This window comes from Centropristis striata, chromosome 13 (assembly GCF_030273125.1).
Source record: "Centropristis striata isolate RG_2023a ecotype Rhode Island chromosome 13, C.striata_1.0, whole genome shotgun sequence".
NCBI classification, from domain to species: Eukaryota; Metazoa; Chordata; class Actinopteri; order Perciformes; family Serranidae; genus Centropristis; species Centropristis striata.
The window spans coordinates 31,266,363-31,279,860 of record NC_081529.1 but is presented as its reverse complement, the minus strand read 5'-3'; the positions used below and the strand labels follow the sequence as shown (position 1 = coordinate 31,279,860).

Genomic DNA, 13,498 nt, shown 5'->3' with positions numbered 1-13,498 from the left:
CATTTTGATACTGCCTCCAGTGGCCCCCAGGTAATTTGAGTTTGAGACCCCTGCCATAGAGGCATGTATTTATTGAATGTATTTACATGTTGTTATTGAGGTATTTAATAAACTCTATCAGAATAGAAGATTTTGGTCATATCGCCCAGCCTTGTGTGCCATAGAACAAGTTCTGAAAGGTTCTCGTGTGAACACACTGACCTGGGACAGCGTTCAACGGGGATGGATGAGTGAATTTAAATGTAAGGTTGGGGTAACTGCTCTGCGGCACCATCGTGAGCTGCAGATTGTAGCTGCCCTCGCTGTGACCCTGCAGTTTAACTTTTGTGGTGCAGGCTTTTGGAGCTCTGATGCTCCTAATGGACACGTTTATACACATCCAGACAGCACAAGTGCAGAGGTCTGATTGATCTGTGATTCTGTGAGTTTACAAAGGTGACAAAGTTCATCAGCTCTGATATATTGTTTATTTGCTTTTGGCACCCTGTGGTTATATTTGGTGGATTGCTATGCTTCAATTTTGAAAAGCTAAATCATTGCCAAACCATGTGCTTGCTGTTTAGAGAACCTTTTCCATAACCTTCTGGAATATTTATTCTCATGTCTCCTATGGAAAGGATTTTTTCATTTCAACAACACTTGCTCCACTACAAACGCTCTATAAACAAACTCTCAAGGTATTAGACAAAAAGCCATCATTGCAATATCATTCAAAAGCACAAACTCTTGACTTTTAAAAATTTAGTACCAAATGAGGTCAGAGACATCAGCACATACGTTGGTTTTAAATCTAAAATAAAATCATGGCTTAAATCCACTCAATCATGCACCTACCAACTATAAACTCAAACATTAGCTCACTATTTGGCAATCTCTTTCGTGTTGTATTTTAACATTGTTTTGTGTTGTGTCTTAATACTGTGACTTTACTCTTCCAGTTGTATTGTGTTTTAAGAATGTGAAATTTTGTTTTTCCTGTTTGAAAGGCTTGTTTGTTTGTGTTAGATTTATGTTATTTGTTCCTGCTCAGGGACTACGGATGAAATTTAGCTAGTAGCTAATTCTGGTACGGCTTAGAACCATGCACTGTCCCTGTTAACCCATTAAGGCCTAAAACGCCTGGAAAAAAATGGCTGGAAACCTCTGGGCAATTTTGAAAGAACCCCCTAAAACCTGAAGTTTTTTTGGAAATTCAACAGAAGATTTTTCAGCCTCTGTAGCAGATAGAAATGAAATTAAAAAGTAATGAGAGCTTATACCCATGACTTTCATGAGAAGTTGAGTTTATTTGTCCAAACCTTCAATAAAGTTTTTTTAAAAATCAGCAAACTCAGCAAATGTTACATTTGACTGAATAAAAATCTTATGCATAATACTAATACATGCCCATTAGCAAGATGCAAATATGATATGACCATTGGAAGAAATAGACATAGTTCTCATTAGCCTACTGTAATAATAATAATAATAATAATAATAATAATAATAATAATAATAATATATTTTATCTATTGCACTTTTCAGGGTATTCAACGACGCATAAAGTAATATAAGACAAACAATCATGATTTCTTATATCATCATCACAATCAATTAGTATTATTATTATTATTATCTCCAGATGGCCACAAATCTCTGCTCTTCTGTGAAAATATGTCGTCTAAAAACATTCCTCATCCATAAACCCGGTCAATTGGTTCTGAGGGTTCAAAGTCCGGATCAGCAATAAAATCATCGGTGCTGTTTTCATCATGATCGCTTCCGTCACTTACTGCTGAGCTCCTCCGCTATAGTCGTCTTCCGCCATGATTTCAAAATTCTGGAAAAGTCCCATGTTGCATTGCGACACTCCTGCATGTATTCTGATGCATTTCATTGGCCAAGAGACCGAAAATAGGTGGAAAAAACTACAAATACTACAAAACGACGTATCCGCTTACCCGGCCTTAATGGTAGAATAACACAACAGCGATCCCGGTTTTAATGTTAGAAATGCGGTAATGCTTTCCCGGCTTTAATGTGTTAAATAGACGAATAAATAAATAAATAAATGTCACATATTTGAAGAAGTCTAGAAACCAACCCAGGATTTACCATCCTGGAGACGGTTTTACAGGTCTAGTGTTGTTCCGTTATGAATCCCAGTTAATCACCAGTGGATTATTCTGCACCAGTCCTTCCATTGTTGGTGTAATGTGAACACCCATGGGCCTGCAGCGTAAGTGTGCATAAAACCATTAGCTGTGTCTAACTCCCTTACACAAGAGTAATAACAGTGGAACAGAAAGAGTGTGTTCTGTCACAGCAAACAATAAAGACAGGAAGAGGGAAGGGTTATCATAAGAATAAATAGATAATCTGCTGGTCATATGAACTGTCAGCATCAGATAGTGCCAATGAAAATAATGAAAAAGCATGCACATACATGGTCATACTTTGAAATGGGAGATACAGCTGTTTAGTTGCAGCCAGCGGTTCATCATACTGCATATTTTACTGATTAATTTCATACTATAACAGATCTGCTGCATTGTTAATCTGTATGTCTGGGGGAGCTAAAGTAACGCCTTAAATGGATCGTTGTAATTATGAATTTATGGAAAGAAAAGAGCAGGTTTAAACAGTCCGGTATTGTTCTTTGAGCCACGGCAGCACCATCACCACCAAGGTTATAATAGTTTTGGATTTTTCATTAGTTTTAATTTTCAAATTCAGTTAGTCTTATATTCGGTTTTAGAGTGAGTTTGCTAGTTTTAATTTGTTTTTATTTTTTGGAAAATGCTTAGTTTTAGTTTAGTTTTTATTAGTTTTTGGGGTATTTTGTAATGGGGTATGTGTTGGGTGCCAGATTTTTTTTAAAAGTCACAAGAAATGTTTCCTTTATTTCCTTTTCCTCATCAATCTCAGCCCCAATAAGTTTATTAAGTCATAAAACCAGATAGAGGAAATAGATTTCATATCAACCAAAAAGGTTTACGTATGAAAAAAGTTGACACAGACGAAAACTAAGGACATTTTCACTATAATTTTAGTTAGTTTTGTAACCACACAATACAGCTTCAGTTAGTTATCGTTTGTTATCTCGTTTTATTTATTTCAGTCAACGAAAAGGTTTTTTTAATTCTAGTTTTCGTTATTTTGTTAGTTTTCGTTAACTATAATAACCTTGATCACCACTTTAGACCACTATTGGATGGATTATCATGAAAGTTTGTACAGACATTCAAGTTCCCCAGAGGGACTTGTTCCGACCTCTCCGGTCGCCTCCCTGTCAGCTTCGCTCAATATGTGGTTTTGCCTCCATTTTGCAAATATTAGTTGTGTTTCTTGTGATATTGGACGGTGGTTTCACCGGTTTGCTCATCAGGAGAGACAAATCAATGCAGTGCAAAGACAAGGCTGACTTACAAAACAATGACACCTCTGAAGAGTCTCTGAGAGCCATTTACAGAGCTTCAGACTCTCTTATATAGCCAAGAAAAGGTACATAGATAAAAACAAACGCAGGGAATAAATATAGCATCAGGATTTATCCACATTCCTGGCTGTCTCTGCCAACACTTTAGATTCCAAGAAAACCCCAGTGATGAATATTTGTGTCAACCACAGCTCTGGATTATAGCTTCAGATGTCAACTTTTTAAACAGCATAATATCTTATCCTTAAATGTTTTCGTTTTAAGACATTGAATTCAGCTTTCATTGGGTTTGATCTCCGAGTGAGTGTGAGAAAAGTGTGAATGTTTATGGGTCAGCTGGGGTGAACGAAGTGCAGTCTCACACTTAAACTCTAAAATCAGAAACTCGCGGCTCCCAACAACACATTCACTGTTCCTGTTTCGACCTCATGACCCTGTGTGATATTCCAAACATTATTTTATGGCTGAGACGGCTCTAGTTTCAGTCTAAAACACTAAGTCACCAGTGGGCAGTGGGACAGCTGGACGAGCTGCAGGCCTGCGGTCCCTGCAGGCAGGAGGGCTGATAAAGTGGACTGTTGCAGTTCACAGTTCAGCAGACCCTTCACCCTCAGCGATACCGCTTCACCACTCACTCATTCACTCCCACTGACTGGGATGACATAACCAGGGGACCGATAAAGAAGGAGGGAGGAGCGGAAAAGGGATGAAATAAAAACAGAATATAGCTGAGGTCACACCACATCATTTAAAGCCTGATTATGACCCGTTTAACCCTGAAGAATGGTTTCCAATACTGTGGCGTGGCTCCATTGCCGGGATTTATGATTCAAATCTTTCACCTTTAGATTGAGGTTAGGATGAGTCAGAATGGTTGTGATTTGAACAAATGTTAGAGTTTTTTTTCTGCTTGGATCTGGTCAAACCTAAAAAAGGATGAAGGGGCTTCCCAATCTATACAGCGTCCTCTATAATTAGACCCTCAATTGATGTGAAAAAATACTTGGAACAGCTACAAAGGAGAGATCTGTCAGGACTGACTAACTTTATAGTCGTTGTATATTCAGACTAGACAGATATGGCCTTATTAAAGGGATAGGTCAGATTTATTTAACCCAGTTAGACCTAAAACGGCTGTAAAAAAAATGCCTGTAAAACCTCTGGCCGATTTTAAAATAACCCCCTAAAACCTGAAGTTTTTCTGGAAATTCAACAGAAGTGTCAATGCTGCCTACTAAATAATAGATTTTCAGCCTCTGTAGCAGATAGAAATGAAATTCATAAAGTATTTGAGAGCTTATAGCTGTTATATCTGAGCTCCCTCCGCTATAGTCGTCTTACGACATGATTTCAGTTCTGGAAAAGTCCCATGTTGCATTGCGGCACTCCCACGTGTATTCTCATTTTGTGTCTTTTTTTAGTTATTTTGTGTCTTTTTTGGTCATTTTTTTCGTCATTTTGTGTCTTTTTTTAGTCACTTTGTGTGTGTTTTTAGTCATTTTGTGTCTTTTTTGGTCAGTTTGTCTTTTTTAAGTCATTTTGTGTCTTTTTTTAGTCATTTTGTGTGTTTTTTTATAGTCATTTTGTGTCTTTTTGTGTCTTTTTTTAGTCATTTTGTGTCTTTTTATGTCATTTTGTGTCCTTTTTTTGGTGATGATTCCAAAGTTCTGGAAAAGTCCCATGTTGCATTGCGACACTCCCACATGTATGCTGATGCATTTCATTGGCCAAGAGACCGAAAATAGGTGGAAAAAACTACAAATACAACAAAACGACGTATGCGCTTTTCCGACTTCAATGGTAGAAAAACGCAACAGCGCCCCCGGTCTTAATGGTAGAAATGCGGCAATGCTTTCCCGGCTTAAATGTGTTAAGTGTGGTTGTATGTACTTATCCATAGTCAGTGTATTTCCTATTATATGGTAAAGGGCGGTTAGCGTGCCCCCAGTTTGAAGAAGCAGCATGAGTACATGAACAGCAGCTAAACAATGTACTGCTGTGGATGGGGGCAGCAGCAAAGCATATTTTAGACACCTAAAAAAATCAATATCAGTTTACAAATAAAGTCATTTTAACTTGCAGACCACAGGAGTTGGTGGTGTACCACTGCCTTGATTGCTTAGTTTATTTGTGTTATTGCGTGACTTTACTTTACACAAACAAACTAACCAATCAAGGCAGTGGTACACCACCAACTCCTGTGTTCTGCCGTCTCTGTGAAAACTAAAACGAGGCCGTCTGGTCTGACTGCAAGGTAAAATTTTCTAAAAAGAGTACACTTAACCTGATATTGATTTTTCTAGGTTAATTTTTCTGGTTTAGCTGCTGCCCCCATCCACAACAATACATTAAGTACGTCATACAAAGAATTCAACCTATCCCTTTAAACGTACGGCGTGGAGGAAAGGAATGAGGATGAAGCAGTTCTTTTAGCTTGTTTTAGCTTGTTAGCTTGATGAAGCAGTTCTTTTAGCTTTTTTTAGCATGTTAGCTTGATGAAGCAGTTCTTTTAGCTTGTTTTAGCTTGTTAGCTTGATGAAGCAGTTCTTTTAGCTTGTTTTAGCTTGTTAGCTTGATGAAGCAGTTCTTTTAGCTTGTTTTAGCTTGTTAGCTTGATGAAGCAGTTCTTTTAGCTTGTTTTAGCTTGTTAGCTTGATGAAGCAGTTCTTTTAGCTTGTTTTAGCTTGTTAGCTTGATGAAGCAGTTCTTTTAGCTTGTTTTAGCTTGTTAGCTTGATGAAGCAGTTCTTTTAGCTTTTTTTTAGCTTGTTAGCTTGATGAAGCAGTTCTTTTAGCTTGTTTTAGCTTGTTAGCTTGATGAAGCAGTTCTTTTAGCTTGCAGTTCTTTTAGCTTGTTTAGCTTTTAGCTTGTTAGTTCTTTTAGCTTGAAAGTCTAATGTGTGCCTATCTTGGAGGAGCAATACAGAGACCCTGTGTAAGCTTAAAGTTTTTTTGTCATTTTGTGTCTTTTTTCTCGTCATTTTGTGTCTTTTTTTGTCATTTTGGTTTGTTTTTTTTATTTTGTCTCTTTTTTGGTCATTTTGTGTCTTCTGTGTCTTTTTTGTCATTTTGTGTCTTTTTTTTTAAAGTCATTTTGTGTCTTTTTGTGTCTTTTTTGGTCATTTTTGTGTCTTTTTTTTGACGTCATGATAAGTCCTGCTCTGGCGCTTTCGTGGACTCCAGAGGGTTAACAAATTTGAGATTTTTCAAATCAACTCAATATTTTTTAAGTGTGAAAGTGTTGCAATGATTGAATTAAGTAATATGCAGAAAAGTAGACAACCAGCTGCTTTGTTTTAGTTCCATATTCACCAAGAGCCTCCTCTCTTTTTCCAGCCAGCTCCTACCTGTCGACTGGAGCTTATTGTGCTCTGTAATGTGTGTTTTTAGCAGCAGGACTGGCCAGGCTAAAGGCTGTGATCTCACACAGAGAAAGGTCCCTTTGACTGATAGAGATCTGGTCATAGCTGCACAACCCATAACCTTATACCTCTGCAGGCTGCTTCCATTAGCTGCACCTATATACTGTATATAATACACTACTGTGTGTGTCTGATGCTATCAGTGCATCTGGACCAGTCTATATGTGCTCACACAAGCGTAGAGATGGTGTTGATGTGTGTGCATTTTTCATACTTTTACATATTTCATCATGCTGTAAGCACGTACTCGCACACTGCAAAAACCAACTGACAAAAAATAAGAAATAAATAACTAGAATTAACTCTATGGAGTCTTGGACTATTTTGTCCATTTTTGAAAACCCTTTCATGTCTTTTTTGTGTCTTTTTTGGTCTTTTTGTGTCTGTTGTGTCTTTTTTTAGTTATTTTGTGTATTTTTTTTGTCATTTTGTGTCTTTTTTGTCATTTTGTGGGGGGTTTTTATCTCTTTTTTGTCATTTTGTGTCTTTTACATTACATTACATTACATGTCATTTAGCAGACGCTTTTGTCTTCTTTGTCTTTTTTGGTAATTTTGTGTCTTTTTTTCTAGTAATTTTGTGTCTTTTTGTGTCTTTTTTGGTCATTTTTGTATCTTTTTTTGACGTCATGAAGATAATACTAGGTAAGCTTCATGTTTTTTGCAGTGAACAGTCTGCACCTGACTGTGTTTCTTCTTGTGTATGTGTGGAACCATAATTTGATTGCAGTGCCGAATACTTCTGTTTTTTTTTCCGATGACTGGACATTTTTGCTCAGTTGAACCCCATCAACTTTCTCTCCACCACAACCCCAGCTGCAGATGCCCAATCACGAGCGCTCCCCACTTCAAACACACACGAGCATGCACCATTTCTGCATTTTTGCATTTGTCTTTCATCCACATTCGTCTGACCCTCCATTAGTCAGTTATTCCACTGATTTACACATTTTCTCCTACATAATCAAACGACAGCAGTTTCTCATAATCATTATATACCTGGGCTGACTCAGACCCATTCATACACACACACACACACACACACACACACACACACACATTCTTGTACTTCTATCTTTGTGAGGGCCCTCATTGGATTAGTGAATTCCCTTGCAAGGTTACAATAGTTTTGGATTTTTTAAATTAATTTTAGTTTTAATTTTGTTGTGATTTTTTGTTTTCAAATTCAGTTAGTTTTAATGAGTTTTTAGAGTGATTTTGCTAGTTTTAGCTTAGTATTTATTTTTTTGAAAAGTTTTAGTTTAGTTTTCATTAGTTTTAGTTTTTTGTAATGGGGTATTTGTTGGGTGGGAGATTAAAAGAGGTCACCGTACATTTTGCCTTTATTTCCTTTGCCTTATCCATCTTCATTATGTATGAAAAAAGTTGACAAAGACGAAAACAAAGGACATTTTTACTATAATTTTAGTCAGTTTTGTAACCACACAATACAGTTTCAGTTCATTATCATAATCATGTAACCTTTAACCCTTAAAACAAAGTCTGAAATCTCAAAAAAGCCTTTAAAGAATGAGGACCGGCCGAAATGTCCTCACTTTGCAAAAATGTCCTCACTCTGTTGGTTAAAAACGTGTTCTGGTCCTCACTATGTAGGAAGTACAAGAACACACACACACACACACACACACACACAGATGCACATTAGAGTAATATAGCCATCATATCTGGTGGTGCTGAAGGCTGCTGTCATGGGCAGAAGGTCATTTTATTGGGTCTGTGTGAGAGAGCGGTGTGAGGCGATGGCAGACGAGGCGGAGGCGGGCTCTCTCTCCGCTCTCTGTTTTGTGTAAACTCTGATAGGAGCAGAGTGCCAGTGACAGACTGAAGCCCAGGGGAGTTTTTTTGAGCATTAGGCGAGTCATCGCAGACGTTAGTGGGTGTAGAAAGCCCTGAGAGTGTGAGCCACATTGAACATTGATATTCACTGGAAACTATTCGAATATTATTGGAAAATCGAACCTTGTAGCCACTTTAAAACTCCTAAAGATAGGTAGGCTAAATAGACTTACAGATGAGATGAGTCAGGGTGGAAATCCAGAGTGAATTGTGTTACTGACCAGGTGTAGGCCTATCACACAATGTGGCGGAGCTCCCCTAAAAGTGGGCGGAGCTCCACTAAAAGGCGTCCGATCGGAAACAGTGCAATGCCGCACACACACACACATACAGATGCTTCTTGCTTTATAGATAGATTGTAAATTTTGCTAAAATTTTTCTGTTAGGATTGTCATCTTTATCAATCTTTTATTGTGTCTACACTGAAAAAAGAAAATAGTTGAACCAACTTAATTGAATTGTTTCATTTGGTAACACCTAAATGAATTAAGTTCTTTCAAATTAATTTAATAAGTTAGATTAACACAATTGATTTTAAATTAATTTGAAAGAACTTAATTCATTTAGGTGTTACCAAATGAAACAATTCAATTAAGTGGGTTCTTTTTCAGTGTATGTGTTATGAGTTTGTCCTTTATCTGCTGGTTTTGCAGCCTGAGCAGCACCTGAATGCTTTCCGCAACTAACAAATCTTCAAGAAAGCAGCAAGCGTTTTGGCTTCTTCGGGTCGTGTTCTTGCAAGTCAGTTCTCTCTGTTGCCATCAGACGTCGTTATGTTTTACCTGGTTGTAAAACTAATGGTCATTCCAAATCGAGAAACCCCTCTGCAGTCTGACATTTTAATACTTTGTAGGTCTCTTTTTTAACCCTTTATCTGATCTATATCAAGGTTCAGCAAAATGATCTATTTAAAGATTTTGTTCCACATTTTAACCTCTTCAATGCATTTGTTTGCATGTTGTCATATTTTATTGCGTTTCTCTCTTTACGAGCTGCTTTAATCTAATTGCCCCTTAAATAAATTGGAATTGAATTTGACTTTCTACAATGAAACTATTACTATTTTTAATTTACATGCAAATAGACTGTTTTGTAGTTTTATTATTTGTTATTTTTTCTGCTGTTTTTGTGTGTAAAAATGGTTTTAAAAAATGGTAAATTTCCATAGACACCTGTGTCTTTTGTTTGTATTTTGGGTTCCTTGCAGCTTTATACTTAATTAAAATAGAATGAAAAATCTGACTGATAGCCAAGTTTGTGTGGAGAAAAAGGAGCCATGCATGTGATGTAAGGACAGACTAAACAGAGACAGAAACAAATGCATAGGAAGTTGACAAATTTGAACCCAAATCTCCTGGACTTCAGAGGTTTAATTTAACACTGGAATCAGACTGATACTCCATATCAGCTGATACCTAAAGCCCAAATATTGTTATTGTGTTGGGACTGAAAAAGTTGATTTGGTGCAACCTGAAACATGATATAATACTATGTTATGTGATGACTAATCAGCATGTGTGAGTGGTTAAACTAGTCACACACCCAACACTGAAAGGCGCTTTAGTCTGGATTAGTGTGTCAGTCTGTATTCGGCACTACACACACTTGTGTTTACAGCCTCTAAGAGCATGAATGAGGCCTATAATAGCTTTTCATTCATAATCAGCCCATGTGATCGAGATCTGCACAGCTCCCGCACTTCGCCCTGCATGTGTTCACACGTCATTTAGCTGCATTACTAGCACATGTATGTTTGTGTGCTTGTGCAATCGATGGGCGTAAATATGCACATGCATGCTTGTATGTTTTTTTCCTGTGTGGGAAAATGTGCTGGTGGTGAGGTGGAGCATGAAAGCGATAGTAAACAGAGGCCATTATCAGTGATAAAGCTCCACTCCTATTATGTGGCTGTTGACTTGTTGTACCTTTTACTGTGAGAAAACCAGAGATAAGGCCTGCGGAGAAAGTGAAGGCAAATTGGACGCCACCAATTTGGGATTGAAGGCACAAAGAGGCGGCGGGGTGCAAGGTGGTGGTGGTGGTGGTGGTGGTGTTGAATAGGAGAGGAGGGAGTGAAGGAGGGAGGGAGAGGAGGACAGGCAGCAGAGAGGGGTGTGGGAATGGAGGTGTTTAGGGACTCCCTGTGGGCTGACTCCGACATGGGAACACACAGTCGCACTAACGAAGCATGACTTCATAGCCTGGGACAGACAGAGGGAGGGAGAGAGAGAGAGAGAGAAAACTGGAGAGAAAAGAGTTGGAACAGGTAGGAGTCATAACAAGTCAGCTTTAAAGTGGGTTAAATACCATGTTGGAGCAAAACATTAGCATGACAAACACTCAGTTTATAAAGGTTTCTTTTTAGGAAACTGTGTCCCTCATGAACATTACATAATAACTGCTTATTGCTTTTACATTATTCAATCTCCAACAACTAATGGACTTCAAATCAATCACACTTAGACTTTGAAGTCAACAATTGCTCTAGATGATAAAACTTAAAAATTACTTGGGCGACCTGGTGGCTCACACTGGTAGAGCGCTTACCACTAAGGCTGAGTCCTTGCTGCGGCGGAGCCGGGTTCGAATCCGGCCTGAGCTCCCTTTACCGCATGTCTTCCCCTCTATCACCCCCTTTCACTCTATCACTTTCAATAAAGCATAAAAATCTTTTTTTTTTTAAAAACAAAACAACTAAATTACTTTAAAAAAGACACTAAATGACCAAAAAAGACACAAAATTACCCAAAAAAGACACAAAATGATAAAAAAAAAACACAAAATTACCAAAAAAAGACACAAAATGATAAAAAAATACACAAAATTACCAAAAAAAATACACAAAATTACCAAAAAAGACACAAAATTATCAAAAAAGACACAAAATTGCCCAAAAAAAGACGCAAAATTACAAAAAAAAAGTAGTCAAAGGGACCTTCCACACACAACATGGTAAAGTGCCATTCAAAACTAAAAATAATGAAAAATCACAAACTATTAGTGTAAACTGCAACTGGTTTGGCAAAGGCATATTCTATTCTTATTCCCTTTTTTCTATGGGAGACATTCATAATGTTTATGATTTTCTCGTTTTGTAGAGGTTCCCCATCTATACTATGCAGATAGATATATATATATATATATATATATATATATATATATATAATACATCCATGTCTTTACCATATACATCTGTTCTTGTACTTCAGTTCCCCTTTGCAGGATCAATAAGGTTTTTATTAAAACTCACTGTTTTAAGCCAAAAAACAAACAATATAATATAACCTTTTACCCCCATACACTTTACAAAATATCTCATTTTTCTAGACCATTTCCCCTTGGCAGACTAGTTTACCAAGAAACCTTTAGCCTTCCCAATCATAACCAGCATTCAGCTGTTTCTCTGTCAGCTCCTGCTGCAAAAACTGCCAAGTGCACAATTACCTCCAAAACATGTAACAGAAGACTGAAAAGAAAATGATACCAAGATTCCTGTCATTGTTGTTTGGGAAGCATTTGTGAGTGCAACAAAAGCATATGTGCCGTTACAACCACAGACTCGTGGCAGCCAGAACTCAAGTAGGTTTTGCTGAAAATGGCAGAAACGCTCTGCTGACATGCAGTCACGCTGTCTCTCTTTGTCACTCTGGTGCACGTTGCGTGTCCCCATGTGCAGTTGCTTAAGATACCCAAAGTTAGTCTGTCATTATATTGTCATACTTGGAGCATTACATCACCAGTCTGTCACTCTGGGTCGATGTGGAGACAGCCGAGTGGCCTCTAGAATAGCACCGTGACACGAGGTCGTCATCATCAGCCAATCAGTGGAACGGCCGCTCCACTTCAATCAGCCCATCTGTGGCCTTGATGTGAAGTGGCCACATCAACTGCCACTCTCTCACTCTCCGTCCTCTTTTCCTGTCTGGAAAGCAACACAGCCTGCTGACTGTTGCTCTCATTGATGAATGAAAGACTTACAGTATGAAGGAGATTTGTCTGCATTTCCTGTTTAAGCCATTACTTCCTGTTTAGTCTGTTTACGGTTTACAGCCGGTTGTGCTTTTCTTTTTTCCCCATTTGAGTTTAAAGCTCATTCACTCTCCTCATCCCTCAATCTTCTTACCTCAAATCATGAGAGGAAGCAGGTGACTGTGGCGTGTTTATGCCGGTGTGGGTGGAGGTTCAAGGTAGAGCTGAAATGGTTAGATGATTAATAATCTGCTAATTGATTAATCATTAAAGTTGTTCCTCAGGCAGAAATGCGACACATTCTCTCGGATTGCTTGTTTTCATCGTCAATAAGATGCTAAACTGAGTATCTTTGGGTTTCAGATATTTTGGCGTACAAAACGTCACCTTTGGCTGCAGGAAACTAAAATGCTTATTTTCCAAGATTTTCTGTCCTTTTATTAGATAAAATGCTTCAATTATGATCAAATTCAGCAGTGAAAATGAAATTGTTAAGTAATCATTAGTTGCACTCTTTTCTTCTTTGTCCATTTGACAAAGTATCTATCATTTTTTATTTATTTAATTTTTTATATATCATAATTAACAACATGTGAGACAAAAACAGAAGCATCATGATGAAATGAGGAGAACAGAACAGACGTTACATTCAGTATGTCGGCAGGACAGAGTTCATATAATGAAGTATAAGAAGAAAAAAAAGGCAATAATATAAAAATATTGGAACCGAAAACACAACAGAATTTCTTTGTAGAAATCCTGCAGCATATTCATTTAACTGTTTTTATGCTATACAGCAGGGGTCTCAAACTCACATTTCAAAAACATCAAAAA

General features: G+C 37.7%; 1 protein-coding gene across 1 annotated transcript in view; it reads left to right on the top strand.

Annotated features, from left to right (window-relative positions):
• coro7 (coronin 7) overlaps positions 1–13,498 on the top strand; it is a 201,363-nt gene that overhangs the window by 171,635 nt on the left and 16,230 nt on the right. The gene's annotated exons all lie outside the window — the stretch shown is intronic.